The following is a 24682-nucleotide window of genomic DNA, read 5'->3' as shown; positions in this document are numbered from 1 at the left end:
ATATTGTGGGGTCGGGCTCCAAATTCCTTAATAGCACAAGAGTTAATAACAAGAATCAACAAATGGGACTTACTCAAACTAAAAAGTTTTTTCTCAGCAAGAGAAACAATAAGAGAGGTAAATAGGGAGCCTACATCCTGGGAACAAATTTTTACTCCTCACACTTCAGATAGAGCCCTAATATCCAGAGTATACAAAGAACTCAAAAAATTAAACAATAAGAAAACAAATAACTCAATCAACAAATTGGCCAAGGACCTGAACAGACACTTCTCAGAGGAGAACATACAATCAATCAACAAGTACATGAAAAATGCTCACCATCTCTAGCAGTCAGAGAAATGCAAATTAAAACCACCCTAAGATACCATCTCACTCCAGTAAGAATGGCAGCCATTATGAAGTCAAACAACAACAAGTGCTGGCGAGGATGTGGGGAAAAGGGTACACTTGTACATTGCTGGTGGGACTGCAAATTGGTGCGGCCAATTTGGAAAGCAGTATGGAGATTACTTTGAAAGCTGGGAATGGAACCACCATTTGACCCAGCTATTCCCCTTCTCAGACTATTCCCCAAAGACCTTAAAAGAGCATGCTACAGGGACACTGCTACATCGATGTTCATAGCAGCACAATTCACAATAGCTAGACTGTGGAACCAACCTAGATGCTCTTCAATAGATGAATGGATTAAAAAATGTGGCATTTTTACACAATGGAGTATTATTCAGCACTAAAAAATGACAAAATCATGGCATTTGCAGGGAAATTGATGGCATTAGAGCAGTTTATGCTAAGTGAAGCTAGCCAATCCCTAAAAAACAAATGCCAAATATCTTCTTTGATATAAGGAGGGCAACTCAGAACAGAGCAGGGAGGAAGAGCATGAGAAGATGATTAACATTAAACAGGGACGAGAGGTGGGAGGGAAAGGGAGAGAGAAGGGAAATTGCATGGAAATGGAAGGAGACCTTCATTGTTATACAAAATTACATATAAGAGGAAGTGAGGGGAAAGGGGGAAAAAAACAAGAGAGAGAAATGAATTATAGTAGATGGGGTAGAGAGAGAAGATGGGAGGGGAGGGGAGGGGAGGGGGGATAGTAGAGGATAGGAAAGACAGCAGAATACAACAGACACTAGTATGGCACTATGTAAAAACGTGGATGTATAACCTATGTGATTCTGCAATCTGTATACGGGGTAAAAATGGGAGTTCATAATCCACTTGAATCAAATGTATGAAATATGATATGTCAAGAGCTTTGTAATGTTTTTAACAACTAATAAAAAAATAATTTTTTTTTAAAAAAGAATAAATTGGGCTGGGGCTGTGGCTCAGCGGTAGAGTGCTTGCCTAGCACATGTGAGGCCCTGGGTTCGATCCTCAGCACCACATGAAAATAAATAAAGAAAACAAAGGTATTGTGTCCAACTAAAAAATAAATTAAAAAAAAAAATTAAAAAAAATAAAAAATAAAAAAGAATAAATTAACACGGAATCCATCTTCAACATATTTTCCAATGCACAACACCATGCTGGAAACTCTTGGCTCAGAACTTACCCCACCACCACACCCAAGCATCAACTCCCTGCCTCCCACTCCACTCCTCCCAGCTACCATTATCCTCCCTGCCTCTAGAGTTTGGCTATCTTACATGCCCTATGTAAGTGGAATCATGCAGTATTTGGTTAATGTCACTTAACCAACCCCCTACCTTTGTCCATGATGTTGTACATGGGATTTTCTTATTTTTTTAAGGTTGATAGCACTCTGCACTATGCACCGTCTCCTTTTTCCATCCACCAGTTGATGGTCATGTCTACATTTCAGCTGTTGTGATTGATGCTGACATGAAGATGGGGGTGCAGATATGGTCCCCTAGATCCTGATTTCAACTGCTTGGGATATATGTCCAGAAGTGGGATTGCTGGATCATAAGGGAGTTCTATTTTGAATTCTGTAAAACATTAAAAAATGTAAATTTTTTTAAAAACCTCATTCTGGGGAATGAAAGGTTTCGAGACTAACTCCAATGAGATGCTCATGAACATGTACTCTCCAAGAGGCTAAACCATGTCATGTAAGAGAAATAAACAGTTGCAAGAGGAAAAATTAAAATTTCAAAGCAAAGAATTCACGGGAAATTGATTTTCAGTATGAAAAGACACACCTTTTGTTTTCTTTGGGTGAATAAAGAAAATTAAAAGCATAGCTGTGCAATCATATTCTGTAATTAAAAATCATTTTAAGTCAAATAAAATTAGGCAAAAGGGATGTCACGAAGCATTGGTAATAAATGTGTCACATTTTCCTGGTATGTACTGCAAGGCTATGGGGGTTTCTTTCTGGAAAAAGAATTAGAACTCAGAAAACATTAATTTAAAAAAAAAATTTGCATCTGGATACAACTAAATGTAGAGAAGAGGATGTATAAAATTCAGAAAACTTTCCTACACATTTCACCACCCCCAGCCACTGCCAAACTGCTCAAAATAAAACATTGCATACCCTCTCTGTCAACCCCTTCAAAGAAAAATGCCACCACATAAAATCCTTGACACCACCAGGTGGAGGAAACTCACAATGGAATTAAGTGCAGAATAGACCTTTAAGAGTCTGACCTATCGTCTTGCACTGCGTCTTTCTTCCTCGGTCTCTGGAAGAATGAAAACTTCCAAAAACAATGACAGTTCAGAATACCTCTCAGAATCGTCCGTGCAGTGCCAACTCTGCCCGTCATTTGGAGACAAAAGAGAAGGGGGGGGCCCCAAAAGCTCTGACGAGCTGGGATGGGACATAAATTAAAGCCTGTTCGACAAGGAGGGTTTCTGAAGTGTACTCCAGCAATTTTGAAGAAACAAAGCCTCGATTGTTCTTGTGCTCAGGAATCATCATCTTGAAGGTGAAGCTTCTGCGTGTCGGACAGCTCTTCACAGAAATGAAGCATTTTTCTCTTCAAGTACATCCAAGACGAGATGGCGAGATGGAGGCTGGGGCTTCAAAAGTGACTATAACAGACCTCAAAGAGGAGGATCCTACGACACAGCTTTCTTTCATCCATATTGTTTATTATCTCAAATGGGTCTTAAAGAAATTTTCTTGAGAGTCTTGCAAACAGTTTCAGCAATAACTAAACTTCTACTTTGCCAAGTAAGCTTGGAGAGTTGCATGAAACCTGCACAGAAAATCACCAGGTTGCCAGCAATATGCTGACTCCTGGAGCATTTTTTAAATTATTAGCAGCACCTTCTTGTTACTAGCTTCAGTCACTGAAGAAAATCATTGCCATTTTTTTTTCTTTTTCTTTTTTCAATTTCTTTCTGGAAGGAAAATTTTTTAAATGTGTCCATAAAATATGAAAATGGAAATGAATTCAATCCTGTGGAAATGGATTAGATCCACACATACTTAATCTGATTTTGTGCTTATTTTTTTAACTTTCACTTAGAGTAATATGTATCTTTTTAAAAATCTGTGGTGGGATAGGGGCATACTTTCATTTATGGAATAAAATGGATCTGAGCATATTATATTCAGAAAAAAATAGAAATGGCTCCATTTCATAAGTAAATTTTCTTTCAAAACCCTTGATTATAGGCTGATTTTTTTCCAATAGGTAATTAAGTAACAAAGAAAAGACCTGTAAAGACAGAAAATTAGTCCTTTGTTTAAGCCTCTTTCTCAAAAAGGTTCCATCTTACCAAGTTATTTAAAGTTGGTAACAGTCTGAAAAATAATAGGAATATTATTCAGCAAATTTGTAATCAGTACGCTGTGAGGGTCTTAAAATAATTTGCATATTACATTTATCATTACTAATTTTTTTTATCCTTTCAACAACTTGTTTCATTGCTACTCTAACCAATTACCACAAAATTGATAGCTTAAGATGAGACAAACTTATTACCTTACAGTTCTGGAGTTCAGACTTTAAGAAGATTCTGAGTCTGCTGTAACAGAATGCCTGAGATGGGGTAGTTTATAAAGAACAGAAGTTCTAAGATCAAGGTACCAGAAGGCTCAGCTCTTCTCTTGCTTCCAAGAGGGTGCTTTGAAGTTGCATCCTCCTAAGGGGAGGACTCTGAGTCCTCACAGAGTAGAAGGATAGAAGGGCCAAAAGGGAGCGATCTCCTTCCATGAAGCCTGCTTCTGACAGCATTAATCTCCCAAAAAGTCCCAACTCCCAACATGGCAGCACTGAGGTTTAAAGGTCCAACATCTGAGTCTGGGACATACACTCAGACCATAGGAGACTCTCATGGGGCTAAAATCAAAGGGTCTGCAGAACTGCATCCTATCTGGAGGGCCTAGCAAAGAACCCATTTCCTCACCTTTCCCAGTTCAAGAGGCTGCTGCAATCCTTGACTGGGGAACCCTTTCCTCCATCTTCGAAGACAGCAGCATCTGGCTGAGCCCATCACATGCTGCTATCTCTTTCAGTTCTCTCTTCAGATTCCCTCTTCCATTCTAAAGGACCCTTATTATTATACCAGGACCATTAGTTGACTAGCAACCTTAATTCCACCTGCCACCTTAATCCTCCCTTGCCATGTAGCTGAACATGGAAGTTACTAAAAGAAAGAGAAAATAGTCTCTAGGTCAAAATTGCCCGTCTACAGGTTGTTAATCCTAAAAGCTGCGAGAGTAAGATTCATGCAAAATCCCCAGTACAGTTAGAATTGCAAATTCAATCATAAGCAAATGACTTCCCAATTTATAAAGTTGTCTTTCACTTTAGAAGTCCCTGCTGCTACTTCTGAGTGAAAGTGAGGGCCATACAAATATGTAAGTACAGTAGTCACCAGACCAGAGTGAATTCTTCTAACCTATGAAGTATAAGAACTTTGAATGCCTTCTCCAAATGGGACCATCAATACAGAATAACTAGGAACCAAGTGGGCAGTTGAAGAGTGTAAAAGAAATTAGGAGAATCACCATTACCAGCAAGGGAGAGGGGAAAACTGGACGGGAATAAATGACTACTGAGGACTACTTATGCCCAAAACATCTATCTGTAAGGACGAGACTCTACCATGCAGAAATCTTACAGAACTGGTGAGTATCCCGGGCCTAGAGATGAGGACCAGCGTTACTTACTCTTCCTATTGAGTCAGCTTTTATGCCATTCTGAATGAAAGTGTAGAAATGTGGAAATGTTATTTTATGTCTTATTCCTCTCCTATTTCCACCCAACTCTTCTTTCCTAAACCTTTGCATCCCACCCTCAACCCATCCTCAGGATTTTCAGTCCAGTACTGGATGCACAGCCCCAAGCTTCAAGTCCTAGTGCTCAATGCTATCTGTGAGAAACTTAAAACCTGGATCCCCTGGTCCCACCTAGGACCAACTGAAGTCAGAATTTCTGCTTGGGGCACTGGGATCACTGTTTGTGTTTCAAAGTTGCTTGGGTGTTTCTAGGACACGAGCCAGGTTGAAACCGCCACCCCCGAGGGGCAGCAGCGAGTCCTGGCTGTTCCTCATGGGAAGGAGGTCAGGTCTTTTAGAGTCTTCAGAGTGCCAATAAAGAAGGCAAGGTGCACCTGCTGACCACTTCTCATACTTTAGCGAATTGGTTGTTTTTCCTGTTTTCATTTAAAAAAGGGGGGGGGGTAAAGAAAGAGGGGGACATCAAGAAGTAGAGATCAAAAGAGACCTTATGATATGTTCACCTTATAATAAGAATTACCCCCGAGTGGGAGGGACCACTGTCTCCCTAATTAGTGTGCTGGGGGAACTGGAGACTACGTTGCACCCCATATCAGGGAAGAACTTGACTGTGCTCATAGACCACACTAAGACCTAGAATGCTGACATCTCTTTCACACACTATTTAATGCTGCACATGCCTCTTGTGCTGAGAGGAAAACTCTTTGGGAGTGTGGGATGGGCCCTTCTTAATGTGTAATAATGTGCAAGACTTCTTTATAATGACCCCACCCTGCTCCAGAGATTGTCTCAGCCTCCTTCCCCCCTGCTGGCCAAGCAGGAAGGGAGGACAGAAAAGAAAGAACACTATTAATCACACTTTTGTTGCAATATGATTTCTGGATTCAGAATCTGGGCAAGATATGGGAACAAAGAAGGACTTTTTCCATCATAAGGTAAAATACCCCCCCCCCGAGGCAAATGATGATATCAAATATTTATTCACAGCCTTGGCTTTTGATTCATAAATCTTTCCTATCAAAATATTGTTACAAGAACTCAATCTGTGAGTTTCAAAAAGGTTGAGAGAAAAGGGCAAGGAAGAGACCGTGAAATAAATAATAGTCATGACTCTATGGTGACCTTGCACAGACTACAGGACTTGTCTCCATGGAGAAAGCACAGAATAGAAAGACAGCTTGGATCTTAGGAAATAATGGAACACTTACAAGAAATTCCTGGAGAGACCCAAAGTTACTGTGCATTGTGTTATGTCTCTACAGGAGCATGTGGGTGGTGGCAGGGCACAGGGGTTTTATAGATAGAGACTTGAGACCCTCTGTGAGGTCAAAAAGGAGAAGAGCTTTGTAAATCCTCTTTCTATCTCCATCCCTGGTCTCTCCTCACACACGTTGCTGCTTTGAACTGCAACTGCCTGACCTCACCAAGAGACATCCAAAGTCATCCACACTACGGAAGCACTGGAATGAGGCATCATCAAGAACAGATGTGTGCTATTCTATGGCTTTCTACCATGCATCCCTCCGTCCTCTAGGCCTAAATTTCAAATCTAAAGAGACTCCCACTCCCTGAGGGTTCTGCTAGGCGAGAGTCAGGGACCACAGTTCTATGGTACCTGCAGCATCTAAGTAAAAACTGACAGAGAGTGATAGAAAAATTGACAATCAGAGCTGGAAAATTTGACACACACATCTTAGCAACTGATAGAATGAACAAACAAAAGTAATCAAGACAAATGTAGAAAATTTAAAGACCATGATTAGCCTGCCTGACATTTATGGGATGTGCTACCTAGCAACTATAGAACACACATTTTTTTAAGCATACCTAGAACATTTACCATAATCAATCACATGCTGAACCAACCCTAGATTTCCACAAATTTCACAGGATTCGGGTCACGTGGCACATGTCCCCTAACCAAAATGGGGGGAAAATAAAATAACAAAAAGATAGCTAGAAAATCTTTAAGTATTTGAAAACTAAGCCACACTTGGAGGTTTACACACAGTAACATGCACAAATCTTGTGTGCCACTATTGAAATTTTACATACATACACATTGATGCAACTCATATATAGTAAAATCATAAAGTAGGAACCATTTTGTATGTGGTTTATTTTGCATAATAAAAAAGAAGAAAATCTGGAGTTAGACTTTAAGATGACTATGTAGTATTCTATTAAGTGAACATATCATGATTTATATTTTTCAATCTCTGAAAGACATTAGCATTATTTCCAGTTTGGGTGCATTATGAATAACATGGCTATGAATATTTTTGTACGTGTCCCTTAGAGAATATACAAATTAATTTCTCTTGAGTGCACAACCTAGGAAGTGAAATTCTTGTCTGCAGTAAGTACATGCTTAGCTGTAGTCAAATAATGTCAGTTTTTCAAAATGGTTAAATTGTTTTACACTCCAGTAGGCTCTATGAAAATTTCCATTGATTCTTCCCTGTCAACACTTTGATATCTTTGGTCTTTTAAATTGTAGTTCGTTTTTAAATTAAATCTCATGATTTGATTTATATGCCTCTGATGATTGCATCAAATATCTTTTCCTATGTTTATCCACTGTTTGTGTTGCTTCCCCCCACCCCCCTTCACAGTTTGGTAGACGTCAGTAAAGTTTGTCACTCCATGTTGAATTCTTTCAATTTTTTATATGTCTGAAAAATCTATTTCACTGTAGTTTTTGAAGGTTATTTTCACTGGTGATGGAATTCTATTGTTGACGGGTTGTTTTTATCTTCCCCTGTTTTAAAGGTGTTACTCTACTGTGAGCTCCCTCTTACATCACTTCCAATGAGCTATCTACTGTTATGCTCATGTCTGTTCCTCTGTGATTGCTAGGGCTTCTTTATTTAGGCTGATATTAAAATATGCTCCACATCATTGGTTTTGAGCAACTTGATGATGATAAATCTCAGTGTAATTCATTGAGCTTCTTGAACATTAAGGTTTGCCATTTTCATTAAGTTTGGAAACCTAAACAAACATCTTTTCTTTATAAGTACTCAGTCTTATTTGGTTAAGGCAACCAGAAAAATGACTAAAACACCTTTTTGTTTTCCTTAGAAATATACAGGCGTAAAAATGACACCTCAGACCTTTGACTGTGCTGAATGTCAACAATAAAACATGATGGTTATAATAAACTTTATATTTACTGAGTTTTGATCAATAAACAGAATTGTCAATCTATTCTGAAATCTTGTAGCTTTTATTCAAAATCTTGAAAGGAATAAAAGGACTTATCTGACGAGAAGGATTATTTCAAGGGATGTTGCGATATTAAGAAAAAATAATCAGAAATTTTAAAATCATTCTTTTGAAAAATATATATTAAACTAGTGGTTCTTAGATCTGTGCATTCAATGGAATCTCCTGGTAGATTGGTGGAAACACAAGTTAAAGCTCCACCTTGGAGTTTTTCAATCAGTCTGGATGGGGGCTCAGTACTTTCCATTTCTAACAAGTCCCCTGATGAGGTGGTGCTGCTGGTCCCAAGACAATACTTTGAGAGTCATCACATTAAACAGATAGACCCACCTGGGAGGTTATCTAATCTCAGTACCTAAATAACTATTTTTTTCTACTCCAAAACACTGAAATTAGTTTAACATGAATGATATTTTTCCACATGAAAAGCTTGCAAACACTTAATTGGATATTTTTCATAAAATGTTTGTTGGTACTGATCCAGTATCCTGAAATCCTTACATTCTCTCTCATGACTGCTCAGGGACCCTCTGTGCTTAAATACAAGAGTGGGCCACAATCCTCCTCCAAAGTCCTAGGGAGTCCCACAAGGTGAATTTGATTGTAGTGTTCGGCCTTTCAAATCTGCTCGCATGATTGCATTTTATGCTAGTCCCTATTCCCATGCACACCAAGTCTCATTAAAGCAGGAAAACACTGCAATTTAAACCACCCAAACAAAGAAGCCAAGGGTATCCATGAGACACTACTAATACTTGTCTTCTCCCTTTTCTCTGATGTTTAGTGTGTCGAACTTACAACAGGGAATGGATGCAAACAAAAATCTTATTAAGATCAACAATAAGTTGGGAAGAAAGTCAAGTGGGACCAAATACACAGTATCTGGAGTGAGGCTGGCATTCTGTGCAACAGAACAGAAAGAGATGGTCTCTCTAGAGATGTATCTGATAGGACATGCGCTGTGCAGGAAAACCTATAGGACCTTATTAGGAATCAGAGAAAACCATCAACAAGGCTTCTCCCAGATCAGTGAAGGGTTTCAGTTGTAAAAGGTCCAGCACAAACTACAAAGTTCTAGATGTTTGCCTTACAATACTACTCCTGTATTCAACAACACTGCATTATGCACTTAAATATTTATTGAGTTGGCAGATCTCTAAGTGTTCTGACCAAAATAAGATTTTTTTAAATTTATCTGTAAAAATAAAAGGTGAGACATCAGAAGGAAACATCATAAATGCTGTTTTACAGACAGGGTCTTGGCAGGCTAGGTATAGTCTCAGTTAAACAATTTTCGTATGCTATGGGGCTTGAGAGAGTAGGAAAACCATGGCGAGTAAAGAAGGAAAAAAAATCAGATGAATCTGATTGCTTTGGGAAAATCTGGAAGGTGTACATGTGTCTCCTGGCACATGCTCAAACTACCACCTCACATAAATTCAAGTTGCCTTGCTATTCAACATCTTCAAAGTAACTCAAATATTATTGATTATCTCGGTTTTCCCAATTTCACAATAGTTATTTTTTCAGGTACTTCACCAGATATAACTACTTCTCCTATGATTGTTTAAAATGCATTTGTTTGTTTGTAGTAAATTATTATTGAATCATGCATGGGTACCAACATTTGAATGAAGAATGAGAAATTATTTTCAAAATTGGTGTAACAAATGTTATGATCACCTTTCTTGTCATTACAACTGGAAGTTTGTGATATATTTGCAGAAGAATGGTAGTTGATCTCTTTAAATGGTTTTAAATTATGTGCTTTTTTTATGAGTATAACCTAACATTATATCTAAAAGTTTAATATCAGGTTATTCAGGTGTTAATGAAGGTAAATGTAGAACTAGATATGGAATGATTTGCATTTTTAGGTGAGAAAAGGCATTGTTCTATTTCGTTACGTTCTATGACACTCAATTTTTGCAAAAAAAAAAAAAAAATCACATCTTGAAATTGTATGCAATGAAAGCGTTTCCTTCCTCCCCCAACTAGTTATTGTGTTCCATTTTAAAAGACTTTAAAAGACCCTGTCTGTAAAATACAATTATGAAATATTTAATCACTTAAAAATGTTGATATTGAACTGTTATAAATTTTTTTTTACTATCAGCCCCGAACAACATTCAGATTTGAACTGATTATGTCACTGTCTTCAAGTCCTCAGAAAACACCCCTTTCACCTACTTTGTCTATCATGGGATTCTGTAATATTCCTCTTCATTATGCAAACTTTTAATGTAACCAGAGAACATTCTAACCAGCCCTCATATACCCATCACTCCATTTTAATACATAAACATATTGACCAGTCTCAATTCTATTAACCTACATCTTTTAGCCAGAATTCCATATATCATGGCATTTCTACTGTAAATACCCAAGTATGCGCCTCTGAGAAGATTGTTTTTAAATATCCACTATACTTTTTAAATATCCACTATACTTTAAAAGTCAGTAATTTCTTTTCTAAATGAAGATATTTCATTTGCATTTGAGTCAGGATCCCTCAAAGTCCACATCATACCTTAGGTCTCACTGATGACAACTGTCCTTCCTTTCATTTGCTCCATCATTATGCATGATCAAGTGCCTGTATTTCTGCATTAGATTAATTACCCTTCATAATGTATATGTCTTTCCTCTATCCCCTGTATACCTTAGAGACTTGCAGGTTTTGAGAACTTTACAGAGTTAGGGTTAAGTATTTTGACAAATGTGCTTCCTATGTTCATATTTGTACTCCCTACCACTTCACATTATTGAGGTTCCAAAATTTCTGGTTGACCCAGGAAGCCACATAATGATGTTAAGATTTACCAGCAAGTTCAGATGACATTAACCTAGTCCTCATGGTAAAATTTTCAATCAACCTTTCCCCTATTTTAGGATTTATTGATGATTGTTACCCACACCCATTATTTGCAAAATGCAATCTTAGAATTCTTTTTCTTTCATCGAGGTTCTTTTTCTTTTCATCGAGGTATTAACTGAATTCTTACAAGAACTTTTCCTTCCCTTCCCCCAACTAGTTAGCATGTACCATTTTAAAATCTTTCCTATTCTTCTAATTTGAGGAGTATTTATCTACCTATGGGAGTCTAAAATATGTTCTTGTCCTGCATTTAGATGTGGAGCCATGCTCTATGCAAGTGCCTGGGGAATGTTAAATAACACCAATAATGAGCCAGATCATCCCAATGCATAAATTATCCCCAAGCTCGCATCCCTTGCCTTAGAAGCTTCATTAATTGCTTTAGCAGCAGTAACTTTTATAGGCCACTGGAGTCCCATTGAGTTACAGTTATCTTATGTTCCCATCTGAGTTGCCTCTCCCCAGGGAGTAGTTTGTGTGCTAAGAGAACTTGGGGTAACAAAAGAGAGAAGCCATCGTTTTTGGTGACAAGTTAACTTGGAAATAAGTTTTGCAAGAATAACCATAAAATCTGCTTATTCTAAAACTTCATAAAATTTGACTGACATGCTCTTAACAGGCTAGTTATACTCTTTAACAAAGCAAGTAGCCATTTTTTTTTTCCAGCTTGATGAAGCACAGTGCTCATGAGGCACAGGCTCGCTGTCAGTGGATGAGCTAGTTAATATCATGATGAAAACAGGAAGCCACTCTGAAGCTTCTCCACCTCGACTCCCTGGTGGCTGTCTTGAAAAAATGCATGTCAATAACCTTGGAATGGAAGAGAAAAATTGTACACATTCCAGTAAAATGACTGCTTGAAATCGATCAGACTTTTAGAGAAAAGAAATGCACGTTTTTGAACAACTACAAAGATCTGGAGGCCTAAAAGTAAAAGCCATTTACTGTAACACAATATGCCATTAGCACCCATGAATCTATACTTTTGGTGGGTTTATGACATGTCTTCCAAATATGTCTACATATAGCCCTCTTTAAAATGTACTCTTTCCAAATTTACAGAATAACTTAAAACCATACCTCTCAAAATGTGATTCTGCCTCTTCTTTCCACTAGTCATGTTTCTCAAAAGAATAATTAAGTTTCTGATTAAAAATAATAGAGCTGGAGACCACGGCCCAGAGATCAGGAGGAGAGGCCTGGGCTGGGCCCAGAGATAAACGGGGAGCACTGGGTTTCCTTATTCACCAAAGCTTGGCTCCACAGCCCCACATCAGGGTACCTATAGGCTTGAGGTTGCCACCGCCACAAAACTGGGATATCACCACTTGTATCAAGGGACAGCAATAAGGACCTGGGAAGATATCATTAAGGTCCCTGTGGGCCTGGCTGCACCAAAGTTATCTCTACTAGGGGGGCTAACAGCTATCCTGTTGCTGAGGTAACACGGAGTCTTGCATGGAGTTGCCTGTTTTATTAACAGCCAACTTCCTATGATTACCCTCTCACTAGTCATATAATCTAATACCTCCATATTCTCACATCCTACCTCATAAACATCTCAGCTAACCCCCGCCCCAGGATCCCCTTCTACCATTAGAAACCGTAAACCATTACACAAACCTATTGACTACAAGGCAGAAGATAACCAAACTCATCATTTCTGATTATAGTGACAAAACTATAAATGTAAAAATAGAAGTTTACCGATATATGGTTGCACATTGAGTACATTGAGTGCTGTAATATTAATCTCTCCCTTAAAAGTGAGGTATTGGTAACTTATAGGAACACTGTAAGACAACAGGGGAGAAGCTGTCATACCTCTGATCTACACTGCACAAGAGGAAGACTCATTGACATCATGAAAAAACGAGGGAGGAAAGTGCCCCAAACAAACCAAGATACCACAACATTAGAACCCATAGATAGCAAGTAGGTGAAATGTCGGAGAAGGAGCTCAGAATATACATAACTAAAATGACTTGGGAATTAAAGAACGACTTAAGTGAATAGATACAGGCAAAAATTGATCACTTCAACAAAGAGATAAGAAAGCAAATACAAGTTGCAAGAAATTACTTCAAGAAAGAGATATTGAAAAAAAATAGAAATACTCAAAATGAAAAAAAAAAAACAATACGCCAATTAAAAAACTCAACAGATAGCATCACCAGCAGACTAGATCACTTGGAAGATAGGACTTCAGACAATGACGACAAAATATATAGTCTTAAAAATTAAGTTGACCCCACAGTAAAGATAGTAAGAAACCATGAACAAAATATCCAAGAATTATGGGATACCATCAAAAGACCAAAATTAAGATTTATCAGAGATTCAAACCAAAGGAATGCACAATCTCGCTAATGAAATAATAGCAGAAAATTTCCCAAGCATGAAGAATGAACTAGAAAATCAAATACAAGAGACCTATAGGACACCAAATGTAAAAAATTATAACAGATCTACATCAAGACACATTATAATGAAAATGCCTAGCATATAGAATAAGCATAAAATTTTAAAGGCTGCAAGAGAGAAAAATCACATTACCTATAAGGGAAGACCAATTCAGATCTCAGATTTTTCAACCCAGACTCTCAAACCCAGGCAATCCTGGAACATATACCAAGCTCTAAAAGATAAATGGATGCCAACCAAGAATCTTATATCCAGCAAAATTAAGCTTCAAATTTGATGATGAAATAAAAACCTTCTATGATAAACAAAAGCTAAAAGAAGTTACAAAGCAAGAAAGTCTGTACTAAAGAACATTTTTGGCAAAATATTCCAAGAGGAAGAAATAAAAAAAAATCTGCAAAGGGAAGAACTACAATAAAGGAAAATCCAATCAGAGGAGAAACTAAGCGAAACTAAATAATCAAAAATAAACAAAAATGACCTGTAATGCAATTCACATCTCTTTCAACTTTTTGATAATTTTTACACATAGAAAATTTTAACTATAATATCATCTAATTTTTCAGGTTTTTCTTTATTTCATTTTTTCCATTTCTCTTCACAAAGTTATATAAATATGTTCTTTAAAAGTTTTAGCATTTTATATTTTAATATATAATTAATCTGATATATGTATATACATTGCCTGTGATATGAGTATATTTTACTCTTACAGTTTAAAATTTATTATTCAAGATTCAATGATGAAAAAAGATCAATCAGAGTAAAAGTTGTTTAATAAGATATTCACAAAGGTAAGGTTGAGGGTAACTAACAAATTCTATGAGGCACCTTTCCTTCTGTAAACTTAAGAGAGGTAGGAGGTGAAATGAGAGACAGCCATTATGAAAAATTTGTAGAAGGTGACCTAACTGAAGTTATTTCCACAAAAAGCATGTAGAAACCAACTCACAGTCTAATAGAGTCCTATAGGGAGGAATAAAACACCTCGCTCTACTTTTGTATAGTCTAAGTTTATCTCTTTGGTGTCCCTTTCTGATGGAACTCAACAAGAAACCACATAACAAGGGGACTTATCATGCAACTTACATCATATGTCTCACCAAAAGGTGAAAGATGGAGAAAGGAGCCAATATGGCAGCCATTGGTTACCTGAGGTCACTGAGTATTTGAAATGTGTCTAGTCTGAATTGAAGTGTGCTATGTGTTAAATAGATATTAGATTCCAAAGAATTACTAGGACAAAGAAAATGAACATGAAATATCTTACTAACAATTATTTTCTTTGCTAATTATGTTGGTAACCCGTTGGATTAAATGAAAATATATTAAAATTAATTTATTTGTTTTTTTAAAAAGTAAAGGAGAACAAGGTAACATTCTGTATCTTGACAGTAGTACTACATATCCATATATATGTTGTCATTTTTTATATTTGTGTTATAAAAATTCATATAAGTAAGTTGTACCATATAAATTATATCTCAACAAACATGACTTTAAAAAGAAATCTAGTTCATGAAGTGTTTTAACAGTATTGGGCACATACTAACCACCTGATAAATAATGGCTATTATGATTCATTAAAACAATCAGCATCAAGTTGTTTCATAGTGAGGTAGGGAGGGGGAGCATGAGAAGAATAGACCAACTCTAGATAGGGAAGAGGGGTGGGAGGGGATGGGAGGGGCGTGGGGTTAGAAATAATGGTGGAATGTGATGGACATGATTATCCAAAGCACATGTATGAAGACACAAATGATGTGAATATCCTTTGTATACATATATTAGAGATACGAAAAATTGTGCTCTCTACATGCAGTGTGAATTATAATGCATTCCATTGTCATATATAACAAATCAGAATAAAAAAAGTTATCAATAAATATAGTTCTAAAGTCCTACATGAAATAACATAAATATTAGGACAATTAAAAAAACAAATGGTAGAGCTGGGCATGGTGGTGCATACCTGTATTCCCAGTAACTCAAGATGCCGAGGCAAGAGAATCGCAAGTTCAAGGCCAGCCTTAGCAACTTAGTGAGACCCTGTCTCGAACTTTAAAAATAATAAAAGCTGGGGATGCAGCTCAGTGGCAAAGCATCCCTGGGTTCAATCCTTAGTACCAGGGAAAAAAAAAAAGGCAGAGAGGGAGGTAAGGGAGGGAACAGGAGAGAAGAACGAGAGAGGCAGAGGAAAAGCAGGGCATTAGAGAGATGAATCAGCAAAACAAACAAGAGGAGCTGCTTTTGAAATTAATGATTTTTTAAGGCAAAAGGCAAAAAGAAGTGACTGAGAAGAATAGGGGGAAGTTGATTCTAGGCCTACAGAGCATCATAGGAAGAGATGCAGCTGATGTTGCAGACCCCCGAGAGGTTGCTCTTGGGGAGGCCTCAGGGAGGTCAGGACCAGGGTCCAGAAAACAGAGACTTGTTTGATAGTTTGTGCACAGAGCAATCGAGATTCCAAAGATTGTCCCCTCCAACCAGAGCAGTCGGATGCCTCCTTCCCCTCACTCCATTGTAATCTACCATGTATTCTCCGGAAAAAAATAAATAAATAAATCTGAGAGGTTCTGTGGGCTGTTGTGGGGCTCCTCGGCTCTCCTCTGAGCATCACTGTGTACACATGCCTGATCCTGAGCACAAAGAGATGCAGCAACTTGCTGGCAATAGGATAAAAGGAAGGAGGGTTGATTACACCTATTTGATAATCAACTGGGAAGTCAACTACCTCCAAATCCTAGGATTTAATTTGTTTTGATGCTTTGGAAGTAAAGCTTAGATCTCTTTCTGCCTATCACACTATTTTTAGTTCAGATCCAAAACCACATTTTTTTCCTGCATTAACAAACCTTATTTTCCCATTATCCTTTCTATCCTTCTATTTAAGGGAGCCTATTCTTTTCCAGGGTGGCATAAAGCTCTTCAACATTGTGTGATATAAATACAGCAATCTGTATACGGGGTAAAAATGGGAGTTCATAACCCACTTGAATCAAACTGTGAAATATGATATATTAAGAACTATGTAATGTTTTGAACGACCAACAATAAAAAAAGAATAAATTAAAAAAATTTAAAAAAGAAAAGAAAAGAATCTAAAAAAAAATTAGTGGTAAAATCTAAATAACAGTAAGACAACTATCCACAGAGCAAGGTTTCCACGGAGAAAGAGTGCCCCTCAGCCCAGTAGCCAGGAATTTCAAAGGGGGCACCCAGGCAGACTAGGCTGGGCCTCATGGGTTTTTCAGACATATATTTCAGGAATGGTAGAAACCAAAGTGTTTTCCCATTCGTGTGCATTTAGAAATCCATCTTCAGTTTCCATGAAGGAGAGTGAGAGCAACTTCTACGGACCTACGTAGGACTCCAAATAATGAGGCAAATCAAGATATTAAGCCAATATTTGCAAAATGTCATTGCTAGAAGAAAATCCTGGGAATTCCAGCTCAAATATGAATTCAGAGATGACAACATTTGCCGGTGGATTACCTGCTAATATCAATAGTCTGTTTTTCATTATGTGCTTGACCAAGGATAGCTTCAGGACACAGCCACTGCAAACCTCAGCATTGCTATCGACCCAAAACCCAATCTCATCTTGGAGAAGACAAAACCAAGATTAGAAACAATAAGTTTTCTCCAAGAAACCAATACCTTCAAATGCTTGCCCCGACAGATCTTTGGACGAGTTAGACTTTGGTCACAGTGGTTCATAGCAAAATCGGAATTGCCACTGCCCGGCAACGTTGATTAAAATGATAATTACTCCTGTCCCAGAACTCTCTCCTGTGTATGAGTTGCTTGGTTGGTACGGATTTGTGTTTTCTTTTAAGGAGTTAACAGGGAATAAAAGGAACTTCTCGTCTCTCTGCATTTGTTTGTTTTTGAAATTGTAATCCTACTGAGAACTGGGTTGCTATTGCTTTAGAGACTGTCCTAATAGAACGCAGACAATGTCCATCCCCTTGCCATGGTTCCCTTTGTGGTCCTCCCTTACACTCTCACCCATCCAAGTGAACCCTTTCACAGGACCTGGCCCCAACTCTGGAAACAAGGAGGCTCATTACACTTGCAACTGGCTAACCCTGAACTTTGTTCCACTGATGATTCTGATAATCACCTCATACCCTGAAGAGTTGTTTGTGTGAGGGTAATCTTTACACACTGAAAAACCCAAACTTCTCTCTCTGAACGATTCTAGGCAATTGTCACCTTGCCTTATCTCCTCAGACTGTGAACAATTCCACCTCTATCTATATGGTTGCCTGGAATATATTTATAGAGTGACTATGTTTCCCCAGAGTTTCCCCTCTTTGTACCTGGTGATTGCCTTGCTGGAGGGAGGCGGATGGAAAGGAATCATGCATTCTTCACCCTTTAAAAAGTAAAGCAACTCAGATTTAAGATGTCACACTGTTTTATTGGAAAGTATAAAAAGAACTGTTTTACGGTGTCATTACAATGACATGGTGCAAGGGCTGGTTCTAAAAAATACGTCTGCCTTGGGAGACCAAATAGCTTAAGACAGAAGCTATCAAATGATCTCATGCTAAACTGTTTATCTGTCGATAGAGAATAGAATTGTTCTCTCTAAAGGAGGGTCTTGTCATGCATTTATTGAATATTGAAATTACCACTGTGGAAATCAATACTGAAGGGAAACATTTGTTTGATATTGTTTGATAATCCAGCTAAGGACACATGTTCCACATTGAAGGAATGTTAATCTCAACAGAGATGAAGGAAAAACACAAACATTATTGGAAGACTTTCTCTCTGTCCTGAGGGTTCAGCTGCATAAAATAAATAAAATGTTTTATTTACATCTGTAATTACTCTCTTGGACTAACTAATCCAAAAAACAAACAGATAAACACTACTGGAAAATTAATAAGAGTTTTTATCTGAATAAAAGACATTTGGGGGGCAATATGTTATTAAGACAGTTTTCCTTTTTCTTTTAAATATTTTCATTGTCAATAATCAGAAATGTAACCCAAACTAGATCCCAAATGGACCATGGTTACAAACTCTTCAGTGGTTTCCATCACATTCAGAACAACATTCCTCTCTTCGCCTTTGCATTATGTGGACTTTGAGCAAGATCTTCTTGCACCTGCTGTTCCTGGGCCTGGAACCCTCCTCCCCTCCTCTTCACCAGGATTGGCATTTGGCTCTATCTGGATTCTCTACCTCAGGCCTTTACTAATTTATTCATAACTTTTAAATATGTTCTTTAATATTTGCTTTTTATGTCAGCCTATGTACTAGAATTTAACCCACACAAGGTCAGGAGCTCTAGGAGTCTGTTACTTCAATGACAGTGTCTGTTCATTATGCCACCCAAAATAGATCATGTGAATGACTCAGTGAATGAATGATTCCAGAGAGATGTTTTAAGGTCTGCCTTATTCTTTTCTCTAGTACATGAACTCAAGCCCATTTTAAAATTCTGCAATGAAATTAATATTCCGCCTCTCTTCAAAAGAGCCAATGACAACATATCACTCCTGTCCACAAAATAAAGATGAAAATTCATTCACTCCCCCTCTGCCTCCTCCCCTTCCCCTTTCTCATCCTCTTTCTCCTTTGAGCATCAGGAAAAAACTTAAGCTTGTGAAGGGAAACCACCATTTGATGAGTATGTGACAGGCACTGCTAGGAGCCACAAGCAAATAATATGATGCATGGCACTTTCGGTTGTAAGGTGACGGCAGCTAGCCATTGAGATGATATGATTATGTTAAGATTTACATTCATATGGAAATTGGACTCCTACTGTTCACCTTGGCCTGCTATGGGACTCATGTTACGGGACTCCTGGAGAGTTCCCATTGGTTGGGGAAGGATAGTAGGAGGGAATTCCGGGGGAGGTGGGGGGGGGGCGTTTCCGGTAGACGCGCGTGGGTGGACCGGTTTGCCGGCGCTTTCGGAGTATTGGCGGCTTTTTCAAAAATAAAGTTTTGTTCCTGCTTGAGTGGCTCGTGATTCTGTGCCCAGCCAGACTGAGGCAAGGCACATTTACATACACACCTCCTTCCATAGATGAGCTTTCCATAGTCTATCCCACAATAACAAGTTTTGTCCAGTGCCAGGTATTTGATCACAATCCTTATAATGGGAACTAGATAAAAGTGTGACAAGGTTGTGCAATCAATCCTCAAGACAAGCAGCACAAAGGAAGGGTGTTCCCTTATTGATTTGATAGAAAGCCAAGAATTATCCCAGGCATGTCAGATCTGTAATTAGAAATTTTATCTTGTGAAATCTTCCATTTGGTCTTTTAAACTTCAAGTGGCATTGTACTTTAGCAAACTACTTCACAGAAGTGAGAGTGTTTTTTTTTTTTTTTTTTTTTTTTTTTTTTTTACATTTTTCTTAAAAGATTTATCCCACTTAAAGGGTCCTGTTCAAGGCTGCATCTTTCTGACTGGGCTAGACATTGCAAGAGAATTACTTTAGTAAGTGCTTAATTATACTAATTTCTTAATAAACTTCCATGACAACATTTAAATTAAGATAAATAATGCACGGTATATCCCAATATAGATGAAGAAAGGATTTTGAACACATCCATCATAAAGTTTAAATGGATATACTAATTACCAAGTTGATTATTTGCCCATGTATACATGAGTCAAAATACCTCATTTTAGGGGCTGGGGTTGTGGCTCAGTGGTAGAGTGCTTGCCTAGCACGTGTGAGGCACTGGGTTCGATTCTCAGCTTGACATTAAATAAATAAAGGTATTGAGCTCATCTACAACTAAAAAATATTTTTAAAAATACAACATTTTATCTCATAAATATGCATATTATATGCTAATCAGATATATTTTTTAAAAGAGAAAAAAGACAAGTCAAATTAGTTTTCCACCAGCCCACATCCCCAGTCTCCCTGACTAGGTTAATGACCATCCTTCCCATGACGTATGTCCTTCCAAGACATTCCACGGCATTTATGAATGCACACATCGTCCTACATGCTGATAGTTTTTAATTTTAATGCAATCTTTCTATGTATTTTAGCTTGCTTTTTATAGATCAGAATGTTTTATAAATCACTCAGAACCCCATGCAAATTTCTTCTCCAAAAAGGCAAAGGGAAGTTGAACTCACCCACCCACCAATCTCTCTGCCCAAACACAGGAGCTGAGACTGTCATCTCCTGCCCTTGGACTGGACCCTACACCCCCTGTGTTCCTGGCTCAGGACTTCAACTCCAACTGGAATTACATCACCAGCTTCCTAGGGGCTCCAGCTTAGAGAGACCCAGAAAACAGTGATATAAGTTGATTCCTTGCAATAAAGGAGACATATATACCTAGATCTCCTATTGGTTTTGTTTCTCTGGAGAACACTAATACAATATACAATTGAAATAGGTACATGTGCTTATTGAGCTTTGATATTTCTTTTGTGTGTGTGTATGAACTGTCTTTTCCTATCCTTTGTTCATTTTATTGTGTTATTAATATACTTCTTAAATATTTTAAATGTCTCTTTAGAAATCCTGGGTATTATTCATTTATCTGTACAGCAAAGTAAAAAAAAAAATACTTTCTCCTATATTGTCATTTATATTTAACTCTGTTAGACTGCTTCTTCATATATTGTTTATCTTAACGGAATCAAATTTACCAATGGCTCCTCTCACAAAGAAACAGCATGTCAAATTCTATTTGCAACCTATTAGATGTTTGATTGGGACCCCAGTGAATTTGTACATGAACTTATAAAGATGCAATATATTTTTAAAATACAGAGGCTTCCATCCAGGAAAAACAGCATGTTATTTTTGTTTCCTTGGTGAAAACTGCCATTAGACCAGTTGTATTCCCAACTGAAATTACAAGAGAGAAAAATAATTAATATTCTCTTTTTGTGACAACAGATGTTTGCTTACTGCCCGCTTCATGGTGACTAAAATAATTTTGCTCCAGAAAGTAAGATAATACAACCCAAATTTATCGTGGTAAAGGGATTTTACTGACTCACATAACTGGTGTTCTTGGGTTCTATTTCTCTCCACCACTCTTGATTCTGATCTCCATGTGTTGCCAACACTGGGTTTTCCTTACAGTAGCCTTTATATCCTGCACATTTAGAAAAATTGACTCCCATATCCCTGGGGGATTGGTTTCAGGATACCCCAGTCCCCACTACGAATGCCAAAGTCTGCAGATGCACAAAGCCTGTATGTAAAATGGTGTATTTGCGTACCTTTCAGGCACATCCTCTTTAAATAAAAATAAGAAGAAGAATTAGTTCAGAGTCCCAAGAGTCACTTGCATTGGACTGTCTAGGGCTGTATTTTCTATTTTATCATGCTCTATGCCTAAGGAATAGAACAGGTGAGGTTGATTTCCTCAGAAACAGATAAAATATCTGGAAGGCCAGGGTAGACAGCTAGAGAGAAAGTCTGGGTGCTGTTAGAAAAGAGAAAGATGGTATATAGACAAACAGCAGATATACTCTATGGCACCCAACGGGCCTTTAAAAAGCAGAGGGAAAGCTATATACTAACGTTAGAGCTGAGCCCAGAGAGTGTAGGAGGACCTTTCTGGTAGAGAGTTAAACACTTTTCCTCTGGGAGCCCAGTGGGTGTGTGCAAAATGAAGGGGAGTGGGAGGGGACTTGGCCATGTTCAGCAATCCCTGTGTCCCTGGGGTCCGGGCACACCTGTTTAAACTGAATGTTTTAACAACTCTGAGGATATTATCACACCCTCCACTCAAGCTATTACCAATTGAGACACAAGTCTAGAGAGTGAGACTGATGGTTGATTAAGGGCAAAGTTGAGATTTTAACCCAAGCCCTTTGATATCTGCAGGATGGTGAATGAAAAGGCAGAACAGATCCAATGAGCCCAAATTCCTGTCTAGTGAAAAAAAAAAAAAAAAAAAAAAGTACTGATCATGTACAGAATTTTCCTGGAACTAATTTCTAAGTTATACATTTACATTGCATTTACATTGCATTAGGTGTTATAAGTCATTTACAGATGATTTGAAGTATACCAGAGGATGTGCCTGAAATGAATACAATACTTCACCATTTTACATATGGGCTTTATGCATCTGTAGACTTTGGCATCCATAGTGGGAACTAGGGTATCCTGAAACCAATCCCCCAGGGATATGGGGGTCAATTGTATATGTCAAAAGAGAGATAAATGAGGGAACATTTATAGAAAAGAACTTAAAATTCTCTTGGGTATTTCTTCAAATCCCCTTCTGGATCAAAGGTCCACAAGCCTTCCTCTCTCTTCAGTTCCACCAAGATTCCTCTAGGCTGGTCTCACTGAAAACCTTATTCCATTACCATCCTTCATGCAAATGGCCTTCCCCCACCTGCAAGACCCAGAAAAGGGTGGATCTCAGCCTTGGAGGCTCAGCCTCTACCTTCAGGGATCCTCACTGATGTCACTCGGTACAGGAAGAACTCAGCTGCAGGGTTCAGCACTCATTGTAGCTGGCGAGAAGAGAAAACTGTCTCCACCATGTTGCTTTTATCCTATGCCCTCTGAAGAGAATTTAAAATAAAGAAAAGAAAAAGAAAGAAATAAAGAAAAAAGAAAAAAAAGAATGTCCTTAAGGGGAGAGGGAAAAAAAAGATCTGGAAGTCAAGGAGGGATATAGCAATTATTGAAAATCAATCCACTCTCCTAGACCATAATAAAGACATAAAAATAAAACTAAATATCTCAAAACCCTGTGCGAGACAGAAAAGTTAAACCTGCCACAAAGGGGCTATTAAAATGTGTTCATTATTTCGCCTAGGATAAGCTTTACTGTTAAAGCTTGTCAGTATTTCAGCTTTTTCCCACTAGATTATTTCAAGCATCATTTATAGAAAACTTATTAAATGCAAAGACAATCCAGTGTTAGCGGAACAACTAATCACATGAAGTTATAGTCCACAGTCAGTAGTAGCTCAGTGAGGACAATTCCCAAACAGAGAATAAAAAGCTTCAATCTAATGTATGAAATATGATATGTCAAGAGATTTGTAATGTTGTGAACAACCAATAAAAAAATAAAATTAAATAAAAATAAAAATTAAAAAAAAAGCACTCAGTGATATTAGCTATTACTGCTCATTATCCTTATTGCCACTATTGTTACCATCTTTGGCCTTTGTCTCCCAGATTTAATATTTTAGTTGTATTTGACATGCAAGGTTATGAAATAATAATACATGAGTATTAAATATTAGAATCACTCCCAAATACAGAGTCCTCTAGTTCTGGGAATTTTAGAGTATTCCACAAACCTGCGATAAATAACTGTCACAAACTTGCTGTATGCTTTCTGTTGATGGAAAATTTGACTTTGTCCTAAAACTGTGAATTTTAAATTAACAGGAATTATGCATGACAGATTACATTATAGCTCCATCCTGAGCTCTCTTATTTTTTCCCCCACATTTTTTGGTGCATCATAATTGTGCATAATAGTGGGATTAGCTGTTCCATATTCATACATGTGTACAGTATAACAGTGTAACAATATCATTTGGCCAACTTCATTCCCCAGTCTCCTTTCATTCATTCTATCCCCTATTCACTTTGGTTCCTTCCAACTCCTCCTGGAGATTCTTCAGTAACCCGAGAAAGTGCACTGATTCCTGCTTTCAATGTTGTGGACGTCCTGTTTCCCAGGGGATGAGAAGTTCTCCAAGAAGCCCCTTCTGAACCTGGAGCTGACTTGAATATACTCCTTGATTACCCTCAGGGTAGAGGATGCACATAACAGTGTTTTTTGTTTTTTGGTTTTTTTTGGTGTTTTCTTTTTTTTTTTTTTGCAAAGTGCAACTAGTTAGTGGTTTGTAAAATCAATTTAGTGTATCATAATCAGGATTCTATTCTAATGGAAATAGAATAGCATGGAAAACATCAGGGAACACAAAAAATACCATATTTTTGTGTCAACTGCATATACCTGGTAGAGGGGCACAGGTGTAGTTTCTTACTAT

The sequence above is a fragment of the Spermophilus citellus genome, assembly GCF_964194105.1.
Source record: "Spermophilus citellus genome assembly, chromosome: 18".
Lineage (NCBI taxonomy): Eukaryota > Metazoa > Chordata > Mammalia > Rodentia > Sciuridae > Spermophilus > Spermophilus citellus.
Note: the sequence above shows the minus strand (reverse complement) of the source record.